At 37.4% G+C, this 17075-nt stretch overlaps 1 protein-coding gene across 2 annotated transcripts in view; it reads right to left on the reverse strand.

The window, feature by feature from the left end:
- Positions 1-17075, reverse strand: part of LOC133606814 (regulator of G-protein signaling 12-like) — a 142730-nt gene that overhangs the window by 76459 nt on the left and 49196 nt on the right. The window lies entirely within an intron of this gene.

The raw sequence follows: 17075 nt of genomic DNA on the forward strand, positions 1-17075 counted from the left end.
AGAAAGAATCATATGAATTAAATACCCCCCGCCCCCCTTCAGAAAACCACAACCTCCCCACCCCCACCGCTTTTCTTCCTTTTAGCTGCCAGTACTGTGGCCTCGCTTGAAAGACCGGGAAAATAAAGTGAAACCATATGGATTCCCTTTAAAACTTTGGGAGCTCATAATAGAGCTCACAATATGACAGGTAGCAACATAGTAGTGTCGTTTAACTGAGACATGGCGTTATTTAGAGCGCAGCCCACCATTTATTTGAGAAAATGTTTTGTTAAGTCAAGCTAAACAAGCATTTTTTCCATTTAATTGTTACTGGTTTTTTTGACATTTTTGTGATAACACTTCACCTTCCAGGTGATGTATGTGCTGCCCTCTCCTGGAAATCATCTTACACACAAATGTATGTCATTAAAAAAAAAAAAAAGATTATGAGTTTTGAGCAGTGCAGTAGCAGACTAGCCTATTAGTACAAAGTTAGCGGTCAGTATTCATCTCCAGTGTTTAATGTGAGTTTTGTGCTATCAAAATCTTGTTTGTTAAACATTTATACTCATTTAAAACAATTGTGATACTAATTTCCATTAGCCTGTTAATGGGACCGTCCATTAAATGTTAGCATTAAGCTAGCGACACAAGCGCCAACCTTTATCCTGCATGGTTGCATTGCTATTTTCTGTTCAGCCCAATACTCTTCTTTGTGTGCTTAGTTTTACAGTAATTTCACTGTGGAGTTTAGTGACACAACATTTCACAATACTCGTAAGTATAGCTAATAATAAGTTTTAATTGCTAATTTCAAGATCACTTTTAATGTCTTATTTAAAAATAATATTTTGACTTGTTCCATTGGCAGATTTATTTGCTCATTAAGAGCAAGCAAAAAAAACTTGTATTATTTTTTTCCAGTGCAAATGCGGGTTGAGGTGGAGAAAATAAAAAAATCTCAGCCATTTTTGGTAACAAAATTGCATTAATTAAAATCTTGATATAAATTCGATGTCGATTAATCGTGCAGCCCTAAAGCACATTGCGCAGCCCATAAATAGTTTTTTCGATTATTAAATGTAATGATCGTGAGAAGCCAAAATCGAAATCGAGATTACAATTTGATTAATTGTCCAGCCCTAAAAAAATAGTCAATTTGGGCTAATATATGGTAAAAATATTTTTTCTTCTAAAATTAAGTGGGTGCGCTTTATAGTTCGGAAAATACAGTAGACAGCCCTCAACGTTGTGGCTCGGAAAGCGAACGGAGGGGACAACAAGTAAGCGAGCTAGATGGTTAGCTAACCAGCGAGCTTGTTTCGTTGCTCCTGATCGTCTCCTCGTCCTGCAACTCAATGCGCCGTTTAGGCAAGAGCAACAGCGAGTACCTGCGGCTGAGGCAAGCGTTCAACAAAATTTGTTTGGACAGTTTTTTTAATATTTCATTAAAAAACAGGGAAGTGATATTTTGACGCAAAAATTAATGTTAAAAACGCGGGTTTCCGCAAACATTTCACATGCATGCACTTATTACTGTTTTGCGAGCAATACTTAGCATTTTATTTAGCTTGTGTCAGAAGGACGTGCAAACTGACCAGTTACAAACACTGCTGGAGGATCGGTGCTCGCGCTGCACAGACAAACGATGTACAGACGAGAATTCTCTGTCCTATGTGTGTGCGTCAACAATTTGAACAGTTAGAAGTAAACAATATTAGACATATATATAATTTTACAGCTAGTAGAGGATTTAAGGACCTATTAAAACAAATTCAACGAATGTGTTTTGGTGTCCTTCAGTATTTCTTTTATGACGTTTGTTTATTTCACTTAGAATATAATATAATTAAAACCAGTGTTAATTTTGTTGACTAAAAGCTTTCGTCTTAAAGTTATCGTCAACGACCTTTATCCCCTGACTAAAATAGGACGATAACAAGTCAAAACAAATGCACACTGACGAAAGCAATGACGAAATGAATTGACAATCTAGTCGACGAATAAAAGTGAGACGAAAATAATTGACCGAGACAAAGTCCAATCATATTTAATTTCATCTTTAAGTGGGTGGGACAAGTTAGGAATCTATCCAATCACCGTAGTATGCAGGAGAGGGGCGGGGGTAAATCACAGCGGGGATCCAGTCAGAACTACAACTACTAAGACACGGTGTTTGGATTTTTCACCAGGAAAAAAGACTATATTGTAGGGATGTAACGATAAACGATAATAATAATGACGGCGAAAACACTCCTGACGGTTAGAATTACCCTTTTAAATTAAAATAATCTCAAAACCGAGATTGATAATCACACTCTTATAACCTCACGAGCCACGGCCGACTTGCTGGTACCAACTTGCTAGTTTAAGCTAACATGAAAACAAGAGACACATGTCTTTCTCCGTTAAAAACAACATACCCAAATCTAAACTTCTATAAACACATTACTGTTTGAGTAACTAAGCTATTCAGTTGTGTACATTGAACCTAAAAGCTGTGTTCTTTTAGCACAGAATTTTGATAATCGATATTTCCTCAGAGAAAAAGAGACGAGGTGTTTTTATGGTGTTGAACAGAGTAGGACAGACACAACGCCCGCCAGAACTGATACATGATTAGAATAGATTGTATTTGTTACGCACTTTTCATTTAAATAAATCTTAGTGCTACTGTACAAACAAATATTTACAGTACAACAATAAAATATTAGCTATTAAAACAGATAAAACACTAAGACAAAGACAAGAAATGCAAAATAGTGTCTTTTTTCTAACAGTGTGTCTATTCATTTTAGTTATGTTTAACAAGCTTTTTGAGCACAATACACAATAATAATGATAACCGTGATAATTTCGGTCAAAATAACTGGTATGAAATTCTCATATTATTACATTCCTATTCTGTATTTTTACATACATCATTACAATATATCTTCTACCCCTGGAAGATAGAGAAGACATATGGACACATACTTTTGATAGACAACCGGGCGCGTTTTATCTCTGTGGCGTCATTTTCTATGGTAAAAATTCAATCAAATTAAAGCGTCTTCTGCAGGCTAATCATCAGGACTTCTATGCAACAGTAAGTAGGCCTAAACTAATATTTCCAAATGACTCATACTGTACTGAATTACTGTTACTATCGAAGACAGTAAAGAAGAAGCAAAACTGCTTACTATTTACGTCGTACCCATGGTGAGCTTGCCCGCCAATCTAAAATAAAACTATTTTCTTTCTTCATGTGACCATTTAAGTAATGTATTATTCAATATTTGAAAAAAAAAAAATTGATTTCTGTTAAAACAATAACACACAATAAGGTTTAGTGTGAAATGTTGTTATTGATATATTCATGGAGGGCAGGTCTTTTTGAGTTTCTGAGATACTCTGCAATAATAATTACCCAAAGTGCTTCAAGACAGCTTCAAAGATGTGTTGTCTGCTATACTTTACATTTTCCATCCATCAATCTTCTACCGCTTGTCCCTTTCAGCGTCACGGGGGTAGCTGGAGCCTATCGCAGCTGCATTCGGGCGGAAGGCGGGGTACACCCTGGACAAGTCGCCACCTCATCGTAGGGCCAACACAGACAGACAGACAGACAACATTCACACTCACATTCACACACTAGGGCTGATTTAGTGTGGCCAATCAACCTATTCCACAGGTGCATGTTTTTGGAGGTGGGAGGAAGCCGGAATACCTGGAGAGAACCCACGCAGTCACGGGGAGAACATGCAAACTCCACACAGAAAGATCCCAAGCATGGGATTGAACTCAGGACCTTCGTATTTAATTGCCAAAATGTACTGTTTTGTACTCGACTAAAATGTTGAGGAATTCTGTCGACTAAAACTGGACTAAAATTGGATTAAAACTAAATTAATTTAGATGACTAAAATATGACTAAAACTAAAATAAATTTTCATCAAAAGTCTATTTACTAAATTAAAAACAGCTGTCAAAATTAACACTGAATAAAACATTTCTTAAATGAAAAAAACTTCTTTAGAAGTATGGATTTTTTGCTTCTTGAGCCGGAGTAAGTCCAGCCTCTGCAATTAGCGCACCTTAGGGGGTAAAAAAAAAATGGTGTCAATGTCGATGCACTGCACGAGTGCTTATAAAATGTCTATAAAAAGTAATACATGTCTCCTGCATGTTTAAAAACTGAGCAAAACACCACAGGTGTGATCACATGAATGTGCAGTAACTGAGTGTCAAAGAGTCTCCGTCAGCATGCCCCGTATAGTACATGCAAAATCGTGATTTAAATATTGCGGTCTGCCCCACTCTACAATTGCACACGCAGTCTTAGTAAATCGCACGCAACATGCCCACTATTAGTACATACTGTTTTATAGATTGCACAGGCTGTTTAAAATGTGGTATTTGGATCTTAGTCACACCCTCAGTCAGGTAGGGCTCACTTGTTTAACACCTATGATTCATTGGGGCATGGCATATATGTTTAAAGGCGCCAACATCTTATTTGAGGAAATTTTGTGTTTACTCAACTTAGTGCAACTCACTTTTTCCAAGCGAGAAAAGTGATTAATAGGAGTGTGGAGTCTGTTTCGAACAGAGCCCATTATTTATTTGAGGAAATACTATATGTGTTTAATAATGTTTTTGCCTGAAAAGCTGGTTAATCAAGGAATGGAGACCACTATATGAGAACATATGAGTCTATTTCTAACATAGTCCACTATCTATTTGAGGAAATATGTGTTCAATAATGCAGAGTTTAATTGTTTGAAGCTGGAAATGTGAATTATTTGTACATGGCTTCTATTTAGAACGGAGCTTATTATTCATTTGGGGAAATTTGGTTATTTAGTTGTGCTTATATTTGGAGACAATCCTACTATCTATGTAATGAAATTCAATATTTAGTCAAGTAAAGGTTCTCTTCAGAGGAACATTTTGAAGAAATATGGTATTTAGTAAAGTAGGAACGTTTTCCTGAGTAGAAAGAAAAAATGCTACATTCCTTTATTCAAAAGATCATTGGTGATTATACAAGGGTCGGGGCATTGTCTTTACTAAGAACTGAGCTCACTGTTTATTTGCGAAAATATTGTGTTTTTTTATTATTTATTTGTTTGAAGCAGGAAATGTTACTAATTGGGGGACCAATCTATTTTGGACACGGCCCACAACTTATTTGAGGGAATATGGTGTTTACTTTAGTAGGGAAGGCTTGTTTGACATTAGAAAGGTGATTACCGGCATTTAATTCAAAGCCAAATTATTGCAGAAGCAAAATCACAGGCCACAGAATGAGGTGTTTTATTTCAAGTCTTTCAAGTGTATTCCTATGGCAGCCAGGGGAAGTTAGAGCAATCTAATCCGCCTCTAGGAAAAAAATATAGAGAGGAGGAAATGTAAGACTGTTATCTAGGATCAGATGATAAGATGGAGAAGACATTTCCTTCCTTTATACAAAAAAAAGGAAAACACCTCCGAATGCCACGCTTCTCAAACGCAAGGACATGAATTAGGAAACTTTTTGGACAAAATGAGGAAGCCCTTCAAAAAGTCAGAGCCCAGAAAAATCTAAAATTATTTAATAATAAAAATAAATAACAATAATAATTCCCACTAAAATATAATGTTTGTCTTCAACTGGATTATTAATTCACAAACTGAATCTATACAGAAAGGATTGTTAAATAAATAACAATAATAATTCCCACTAAAATATAATGTTTGTCTTCAACTGGATTATTAATTCACAAACTGAATCTATACAGAAAGGATTGTTTGTCTTTATGTACCACTACCTAGTGATTGGCTGGCTACCAGTTCAGGGTGTAGCCCGCCTCCTGCCCGAAGTCAGCTGGGAAAGACTACAGGTTATCCCTGACCATAACGAGGACGAGTGGTATACCATATTTTCTGGACCATACGGCACACCGGATTATAAAGCGCACTGCCGATGAGCGGGTCTATTCAGGGTTTTTTTTCATACAAAAAGCGCACCGAAATATAAGGCGCATCAAAGAGGGTCATATTATGATTTTTATCTAAATTGAAAACATTTCCTTGTGGTCTACATAACATGTAATGGTGGTTCCTTGGTCAAAATGTTGCATAGATTATGTATTACAGACCATCTTCAAGTCGCTTTCTGACAGTCGCTTAAGGATGCGCTGTTTTGTGGGTTTTGTCTTATTTACGTGGCTCACCTTGACAGCGTCTTCTCAAAGTCATACTAAAACATTTTGACAGCTTGAGCTCAAGGACTTCATCCAGTCAGGTAAGTTTTGATGATATTACTGGGGTAAATATATTTGATCATGGGTATTTAAGTTAAATAGAGGTGTAATTGCTTGTTACTGTATGACTGTAGACTACTCCAGCAGACTTCCACTCAAGCTAGCTAGCTGTTCCTGTACATTCCTGTATGATTTTGGGGCCAATATCTCTAGCTAACTAGGTTTATGTACCACCACAGTCTCATAAAGAACCGAAAATATTTCTCCGTTAGCCGTGATGCTAATTTCCTCAATGTTAAATCCCATTCATTTATGCTAACAACGTTAGCGATCTGAATTTACCTTTTTTGTTAAAGTTCAACTCGCAAATACTAAATCAAAACATGTAGTTTCCTCTTCCTTCTGTTTTGCTAGCCATTCTGTTGTCATACAAAAAGGTAGGTTATAGTTTGATTTAGCATGCTGATTGAGTGTTCATTTATTCATCTAGCCTATTTCTATTCATTTGTCCATCAGTAAAATATGTTAGCTGACTATTTATATCTGTGTGTGGCATTGCATTAGTGTTTTACAAGCTTCTCATCTAATTCTACAGAATAAGATGGACGGTGTCCAACTTTGAATAATCAAAAAATGGTAAAAATTTCCAAACTTCCCGAGCTTAACTTCCCGTGGTAAATTCCCGGAAAGTTTCCAGAAAATTACTGGAAACTTTTCACCCCTTTGCAACCCCAGTTGGGATCAAATAAAAGGTTAATATAACGCATTCTGTTTGATCTAATAAATTTCAAATGTTGGCAGCTGTGCACTTTTTTGTCGTGTCCCAACACTTCTTGGAGCCCAGAAAATGAGGCCAAGCGGTGGTGTCCATAAATTCACGGACTACCCGCAGAATGTGGATATTTGTTTTATTGTCCTGAAAAAACCCTGTTAAAATTGATGAATAGAGATTAAGTCATCATGTAGTGACAAAAAGCTGAAATGTTAATACTAAAACTGAACACAAACACAAAGATGTGTATTTAAAATAATGCATAACGTTTAATTAGCCGTGTCATTGGCCTATCTTACAAATTACATGATAACGTCAAGTTCACATGTCCCCACGCCTCCCCACACCTGTACACTTAATGAATAATCATGATTAATTATTTGATAATGGTGATTATGATTTTTGCCATAATCGTGCACCCCTGATCACATCCTAGTTTATTAACTTAATCAATATCTTACCAATAAGTCAGAGCCGAGACCTAAATCCAATTAAAATTGGGGCAAATTAGAAGTACTTTTGCCAGGAAAAAGGTACAAAAGTACTTTTAATATAAAAAAAAAAATCCACAAAACTTTAACTTGTTTTTCAATTGGTAGATATATATTTATTAAATTGTTTGTTTGTGTCTAGCTTTACTTGGACAGATATGGAAAACTTGTGCAAACTTTTTATTTCTCAAAATGGTTAGCCAATCCATTGTTAAATGATGTATTGTTTTTTGTTTTTTTTTCAATTTCAGTTGACACTCTGCATCTTCAGTGCCAACACCTACTGTAAGTCCGATTAGGATCGATTTGGAGCACTTTTGCAGGGAAAAGCCTACATTTCTCATATATTTTTGACAATTTCAACTAAATCACAATTTATAATTTACACTCTTTACATAATTTTAAATATCCATCCACCCATCTTCTGCTGCAGCCTAAGCAGAGAAGCCCAGACTTCCCTCTCCTCAGCCACTTCGTCCAGCTCTTCCCGGAGGATCCCCAGGCGTTCCTCCACCGTGTTTTGGGTCTTCCCTGTGGTCTCCACCGGTCGGACGCGTCTTAAACACCTCATTAGTTTTAATATTTTGATTAAATGCAATTATCTAAGCCATTAAGTTAGAGGAGGATACTCTAATTGTGTTCAGATTTTTTTTTTTAAACCGTAAAATACATTTTGTTTTGTAGAGACTTATACAGGTGAGATTAAATTCCAGGGTTATTAGGTGAGCCAATGCTTCTGTTGAGGTGAATCAAATCAATCTCCAGCGATTTAACCAATTAATCTCCTATAGAACAAATGAGTCTTGCATTGATTGAATGCTACAGGCATGAACAAGTCTCCCTACAGTCAAAATGCATCTCCTATTCTTCTATATAGGTAACTATCAGGGTTATGAAATCACATTCAGGGAGAGACAGAGACACTAGAAGCAAGAAGCACCCCTCACCATGTATTTAAGAAAAATAAATAAAGAATGGGCCTTGAGGGCAACCACATAAGAGACCACCACACCCTCATACCGCTATTTCTTACTACGCCCTAAATGGACTTTTCCAGCTGAAACCGACACGTATAATTAGCCTGGTGACTCTAGCCTCCGTTTTAAAACAACAAAGCAAAGCCGTGTGAGATGGAATCACACTAAAGGAAATTAAACCGTTGCATTAAATGGATCAAAACCGGAATTAAAAATGCATGTAAATGTCTTAACCTGACACGGTAAAAAATTGGATTATATGCGCGCACACACACACACGGGCACACACAATTCTATTTGTGGCACAGCATCTTGAAGAAGTCAATAGTTCTGTATTAGCTCTAAGCTACCTGTTCAAAAGTATCAGAAAGTCAGCATTGGCTGAACCAAACAGGTGGTATTTCTAGGGACAGTATTAGCCGATTTTCATGAAAAGTATGTGATCACTAGGGTTGCGCTATATAGACTACCGATATATACAGTATGATATAAACAATAAAAATTTGTCCGGCTGTCGAGCTTTCCTCCATACCCCAACCACATCCCTAGTAATCACCGTTAATGCCTTTCAATGCCGATCACAAATACCAATCCCCTCTGAATGACACTGTATTTATTTTTCGTCCCTCGGCTGACAAACTAGCAGCTAATTGTGTATCTCCGTACAATGTGGAGGTGCTCTACTAGGTTAATCATAATAAACCCCATTGCAGCGAATAAACTGCATTTCTTTGTATCTTAACAAAAGCTAAACATGTTACAAACCGAGAGCAAGCCAGGAGCAGGCATGCTCATAGCTAAGCTAGCTTAAAACAACACCAAGAAATAAGTGTGTAAACTTTAATAAGTGTAGATGGAAGCGTATTACAGCAGAAAGTAAGAAGCTATCAAACAGGAATTTAACAAGGAGACTAATAAGAGTTATAGATAGGATAATATCACAGCAACTGTTGGTGTGTCAGATAGGCCCTTTTCCACAGCAGGAACTTTTTCAGGAACTTTCCCACTTTATCGGGTAAATAAAGTTTCCACCTAAAACTAACTACCCGGGTAGATTTAGTTCTTTAGGAACCTTTCGGAGTTCTTTCTAGCTAGGTGGGACTTTCCAAGCGCCCAGGAACCTTTTCGGGGGTGGGCTGTGCTGTTGAACGCTGACATCACGTGGACAAAGATAAGACCTTCTGGAGGAAAGTTCTGTGGTCAGATGAAACAAAAATTGGGCTGTTTGGCCACAATACCCAGCAATATGTTTGGAGGAGAAAAGGTGAGGCCTTTAATCCCAGGAATACCATCCCTACCGTCAAGCATGGTGGTGGTAGTATTATGCTCCGGGCCTGTTTTGCTGCCAATGGAACTGGTGCTTTACAGAGAGTAAATGGGACAATGAAAAAGGAGAATTACCTCCAAATTCTTCAGGACAACCTAAAATCAACAGCCCGGAGGTTGGGTCTTTGGTTGGGTGTTCCAACAGGACAATGACCCAAAACACACGTCAAAAGTGGTGAAGGAATGGCCTTCCCAAAGTCTTGAGTTAAACGTGTGGACAATGCTGAAGACCAGAATACCAACAAATTTAGCTGAACTGCACCAATTTTGTCAAGAGGAGTGGTCAAAAATTCAACCAGAAGCTTGCCAGAAGCTTGTGGATGGCTACCAAAAGCGCCTTATTTCAGTGAAACTTGCCGAGGGACATGGAACCAAATATTAACATTGCTGTATGTATACTTTTGACCCATCAGATTTGGTCACATTTTCAGTAGACCCATAATCAATTCAGAAAAGAACCAAACTTCATGAATGTTTTTAGTGACCAACAAGTAAGTATGTGCTCCAATTAGGGCTGGGCGATATGGCCTTTTTTTAATATCTCGATATTTTTAGACCATGTCATGATACACGATATATATCTCGATATTTTGCCTTAGCCTTGAATGAACACTTGATGCATATAATCACACCAGTATGATGATTCTATGTGTCTACATTAAAACATTCTTGTTCATACTGCATTAATATATGCTCATTTTAAACTTTCATGCAGACTTCATACAACTAAGTCTATTGACCAAAACTGTATTTATTAAACAGTTATTAAGCAGTGGCACAAACATTCATGTCATTTCAAAACAGAAAGTGCAAGATTGTCAGAGACATTTTAAAACAAGCTATGAGTGCACTTTTGTGCATGATGTCACTAAGATAACATATCAAAACAACACTAAATTAAAGTGCGATTTTTGTACAATAGTTTAAAACAAATAAAGTGCACTTTCGTGCATGATGTCACACAAGATATTTCAATAACTGTCAAATAAAAATGAGCTGCATATTAGTAACTCAAATAGCGTATGTCCTTTGCTATGTGGTAGGTTCCTGCGGACGTTATCACCTTCTGTTGTTGACTATTTTTTGCATACGGTGTTGATCTGGAAATGGTTGCCTCGGCATTTTGTTGCTGTGGCACCAAACGGAGATGTTGACATGCGGAGTTTCAAGCACTCTTCATTCTCTAGCGGGTGACTTTTCAAATGATGCTACATATTAGCAGTAATGCTACTTTTTGTAGCAACACTTTTGCCCCACACTTGACAAATTACGGTTGTCTGGTCGACATATTCCCGCTTGAAGCCAAACCACCGCCAGACGATGGACCCGGTGCTGTTTTTCTTGGGAATTAATTCTTCCTTCATTTGTTACCAGATTTGCACCTTCTTTCTCTCGTATTACCACTCGCACCACAGCTAACGTTACCCATGCCACTACCTCTCTGCTCCGCGAGGGCGTATACCTATGTGACGTATGTAAGAAGGTGCGCTTGTTTTATTGAGAGACAAGAAAGAGTGAGAAACGCCTGTAGTGTAATGCCCGCAGCTAAAAGCAACTGCGTGAGAACGTATACTCGAATATCCCGATATAGTAATTTTCTATATCGCACAGAGACGTATGTAAACTTTTGACCACGACTGTATATATATAAATATATATATATATATAAAATAATGTAATTATATTTTATGTCACGTATAATACATTTGTAAAATCATATTCTATTTCATTAATTGTCATAGTCGTAGTTGGTCAGTGGCCAACGTTATTACTCGGGCTATCAAACGATTAATATATTTAATATTATTAGTTAACTCAAAATTATTCGCAATTATTGTAGATAGATAAATATAATTTTTCATCATCAATAAGTGTATTCTAGACGGCGTGGCGCAGTGGAAGAATGGCTGTGCGCGACCCGAGGGTCCCTGGTTCAATCCCCACCTAGTACCAACCTCGTCATGTCCGTTGTGTCCTGAGCAAGACACTTCACCCTTGCTCCTGATGGGTGCTGGTTAGCGCCTTGCATGGCAGCTCCCTCCATCAGTGTGTGAATGTGTGTGTGAATGGGTAAATGTGGAAGTAGTGTCAAAGCGCTTTGAGTACCTTGAAGGTAGAAAAGCGCTATACAAGTACAACCCATTTATTTATTTATTTAGACAGATAATCATACCATATCATATCATACTGAAATTGTGTACATGTTTGAAATAAACTTCAACCAATCAATCAATCAACCAACCAACCAACCAATCAATAAATCAATTTTAAACATGTTATTTTTTTCAAACAAATGTTTACTTTTTTAAACAACTCAACCCAAAATGGACATAAACACGCTTTTAATGACAATAAAGAAAATTACCTGCAGTGTGTTTGTGTCGCCAGATTTTGTGTTTTGTATTCCTGCTGTAGAAGCACTTGGAGGGGCTAAACCATGTTTACAAACCAGTTTTGCACATTAAAAACACAAAATGTGGATTGTTACGATCATGGTTTGACCGCAAAAGATTTTGGACAATGCAAAATGTGACATTCCTACCCGAACAAATGCTTCTGATAGTTTATAATTTACCTGTTGTACACATTATCATATTCATTTTGCTGCATGACAATGTCGCTATTTATAAATAACATGTAATATTCAGCCTGCTAAACATTCTGTAATTGAGGACTCTCAACCAGAGCATGTTATAAAAGAATATACACTTTGTTCCAATCTGCCACAAAATGTTCGCCTCTATTTTCCTCAACTGATGAACAAGCATTTATTTCGGTAAAAATACCACAGATTACATTACAAAACATCCCCAACAATTAGAGCATGATTGCAATCCAAGATATTTCTCATTTAGTTACTGTGGTATCAGTTAGTTAGACCAGATGTGACGCATAGTGTTATTACTGCATTGTAAAGCCGGAAGAGTGTGATTGGTTTGAGAAGAGGTGTACTGACATTTTTTGACGTTGTGACAAAAAAAAGAATATTAAAGACTTCCTACCCGTCTTTCTTTTCTGCTTAGCTTTTACCCCATCTTACTAAACCAGTAATCTGCCCCGTCCGCTGCGTGTTTACGTAGGCTTTTCTGATGCACAATGACGCAACAGAACAAACTTTTCAAAATAATATGGCGGCTCGTCAGCTCCAGTGCAGACTTCTCGACTCCTGAGTGATGCAATGCTTTGGTTACCGACTGCATTTGGCTATTGGTGATTGACTACATAATTATTTTAACATACCGGTACACCAATTTGCATGAGAACCTATATATTTTCTTGTAGCAATTTTATCACGAATTTCATCTGTTTATGTTGTTCACATCTGTTTGCGACTCTAGCACAACAGCTAGCGATAGCTCCTCTCCGCTGCTCGCTTGGTGTGTCAAATGTTTAGCTACTCCTCGCCTTGAATGTGCCTCTCCCCATAGACTGTGCGTACTAACCTAGCACAGCAGCTGGGTGGCTGAAAAGTAGTTTTAAACTGAATAGCCAGTGGCCTTCACTGCAGTCAGCAAGTAGAAGCTCCTTCCATCCCAGCACACAAGCGTGAGGCTATAAACCGAACGTTAATGAACAAAATGAATGAAAACTACTTTAACAAAGTAACGGCTAACTCATTACTTAATAAAAATAAACAACACATTACGTTACTACTTACAACTAAAATAATCTGAGTACTCTCAACACTGTACATCTTGCCATAAAGGCAACCTTAAGCACTTTGCACGTTTTGTTTAGGATACCGGTATATACTGTATATCGCCATTTGACATAAAAATACCAAGATATCAGTTTTGGTCGGTATCGCCAGGTCCTAGTAATAAGGATACTACCATAAATACTAGTCGTCAACTTTTCTATTTGGAAAAAAAAGACCCTTAAATTGCATGCGTGGAACCTGAGTTGCTTGAGCAAGAGCATGACAAAACGGACTAATAAAGATATGTATCCCTTTCAAAGACATAGTGTAGCATGTCGTTCACTGTTGTGGAATTACATATTAAAGTGGGAAACTTTCCATGCACAATAAAGGGAAAATGACAAAAACTACACAAAAATAGCTACATAGCTAACGCTATATAGCCCAGATTTCTAGCAATCAATATTTATCTAATATTACACATTCTGTTTAATGCTTACAAGTATTTTGCACCCAAAGCCTAGCTTAACCCTACAGTTGCATGCACTTCTGCACAATTTCCACAATTGCATTAATGTGGTTAAGACGGAAGAAGTCACAGCACTTTTAAGTAAAAAAAACAAAAGAACATCGAAAAGCTGCCAAATACGCAGAGGAGATTTCCAGTGGTTAAAAAACATGCGAACAGTCAACCAGCAACCACAATCACATCTGCACTTGTGGTTAACACTGCTGCATATTCATATTCTGTGACCATATATGGACAAATATATACAGCTTATAAATATTTGAAATTATGTCTGAAATATGCTAATTTTCACCGTTTTTCGCACGCCCCTATTTTCAACTAAAACGATTGCCAAAATATGCCTCGGTTTTCGTACTGTACAGTCACACATTGCGCCTCGTAAACTAATTTTGCCTTTGTTTGCTTAAACAAATAATCCCACGAATTGGTGACTTACTCTCTGTGACGAATGAAAGTGGTTCTTTTACAGTTGGGACACTATAGACCAGGGGTAGGCAAACTACGACCCGTGGGCCACATCTGGCTGGTTGGTCCCTTTAATCCGGCCCGGATTAAACCAGAATTGAGCAAAAATCTGTTTCGAGAATTGCCACAACAAAACTGACACTAGACTTGGACGCACTGGCAAAAAAGGGTGATCAACAACACTGTTCCCACTAAAAGATAATGTAAGTGTTAACCCTTTAATACCATATTTATGTTTCTTTAATGTTCTGATATATTATCGTTGAAAATGTATGTATTTTGATTAAAATAGCCCATGTTTGAGAAGCCTGCTCTTAGTTCCGACAGATATGATATGCTTTGAAATATATCATGTGCTCGCCCAGGCTCGGCCTGGCCCGGCTGTCAAATTTCAAAAGCCAATGTGGCCCCTGAGCCAAAACGTTTGCACACCTCTGCTATAGACAGATTCCAGACAGGGAATCCTTTAAGCATCTTTACTATAAGGGGGGTTTGTGTGTGCGTGCGTCGGTGTGTGTGTGTGTGTGTGTGTGTGTGTGTGTGTGTGTGTGTGTGTGTGTGTGTGTGTGTGTGTGTGTATGTTTGCAATTTGTTTGTTTATAGAACGCACACAGAACAATGAACCTGTGACATGTCGGTCTCCTTTTCAGGCACTGTGCGCACTGCAAATTTCTAAATGTTCAGACAAATGTTTTTTAATTGAGTACGGCTGTAAAATAACCCACCATGGGACCGATGAATATCACAACAGCCAGTAAGGAGAAAAAAAAGCATAACACGAAGGTAGCGTCTGTCACAATTAGAGGTGGGAATCTTTGGGCACCTTCCGATTCGATTAAAAATCGGTTATTGATGTTTTTTAAATTTATGTACATTGATGCAGTTTTACATTTCTTTTCATTTTACTAAATAAGCGTTTATCTTTTGCAAATTAAAAAATATATAATTTGGAATAAGAAACAGCTAAATTAATTCCCACATTTATTAAATTAATAAAAATCTGTGCAAAACCGGACCATAAGTGCCCGATAGTAAAAGAGCTGGTCGGATCTGTCAGTGAGGTGGCTCGCTGTAGTCAGCCAAATTTTAGAACTGTCTGCAGTACTTTATTTACAATAAATAAATTGATCATTGACGTTTACTAGTCGATTCTATAATCGTCCATGTCCGAATTGCGATGCATCTAAATATCGATGATTTCCCCCACCTCTTGTTACGCGAGGTAGTCACAGCATCTATTACACTGTTCATTGTGCGAAAGACCTAGCCTAGAGCTGCCAAGCCTCAAGCCTCGTGGCCTGCCATAGTTTGAGTAATACTGATTGACTTACCGAAAGAACCAATCACAGACCAATCCATAAATTATTGTGCCTAAATCTAGCCAACCATGGAAGGCACCACACAATGTTAACCAATCAGAAGCAATCTAAGGCAGGTCTTTGCGTCTTTATTTTTCACAGACACTTCAGCGCAGTGTTGACAACTTGGCGACTTTCTCGCTAAATCTAGTATCTTTCCAACTCCTCTTAGAGACTTTCTTTTTGAAAAGCGACAAGCGAAAAATGTAACAACTTTTTGGGATGTTTGGAGACATGAATACACATAACACTCTAATGTCCTCAACGTACAAGCGTGCTGCTGTGAGCCTTTCTTCACTGTCTACTGAATGTCTGCTCTTAGGACAGCTTGTACAGAAAACACATTTTGTTGTACTTTTAAGTGCAACGACAATGAAGTCCATTCCATTCTCGTCAGAGCAGAGAGGAGACCCACACCCATTCTGTGCAAAGCTGCAGCTGTTTCTGCCTGGGTTGAGATGTTAATGTTTCATCACAGTCACGCTTCAAACAAACCTATTGTTCATGTCAATGAGCCAGTCAATAGATTTAGTTTGTTCGTGAATATCTCAACCTTTCAGTCTTTTGATCAAATTTGATAGTCTATAACATTTAACAATGTAGAACAAATTAAAATACAACTAAACTAAGAATCAATAGAATAAAATTAATTTACAGTTCTAATCATAAATTTAATTTTTTAACAAATTTTTATTTTATTAAAGTTTATGGATTGCAATGTCTTGAAGCTGAAGCGCCTATTTTGTTATTTTCTATTTAAAAAATAAACAAATGACATTGTTCTCACATGATACATTTCATTTTCTTTTCACAATGCAAAGGTTACATCTACATCGAATCGTATCGCATGGAATCGTAATGTTTTAAAAAGCATTGTTAGTAAATCGTATCGTAACCCATGTATCAAGAATTATATCGGATCGCCATTTAAGGGAGAGATGCACACCCCTACTCTTGATGCAGTAAATTGAATGGTGCCAACACGTTTGTCAGTGGATACGTTCTGTTACGCTTCTGCCCTGGCGACTTTTGAGGTAATGTGCAACTATAATTATTTTATACTTGTTTCTATTAACAAATGTACTGCAATATTGTTCATTTAAGAACACTTATTACATGTCTAGTTTGTGTGCTGTTATATGCTTAGCTGTTGTGTACAGTAACTGCTAGCTCCTAGAAGCCAATAGCCTACCATGTTCACTTTAGTGAATCACTTCACTATAATACGAGAAAAGACTAACAAAGTGTGCTTATTGGAGGACATTTAGCTGTTAACAGGCTGTCGAGCTTTGCACAAGTAAACGCACA

This window comes from Nerophis lumbriciformis, linkage group LG05 (assembly GCF_033978685.3).
Source record: "Nerophis lumbriciformis linkage group LG05, RoL_Nlum_v2.1, whole genome shotgun sequence".
In the NCBI taxonomy this organism is placed as follows: domain Eukaryota; kingdom Metazoa; phylum Chordata; class Actinopteri; order Syngnathiformes; family Syngnathidae; genus Nerophis; species Nerophis lumbriciformis.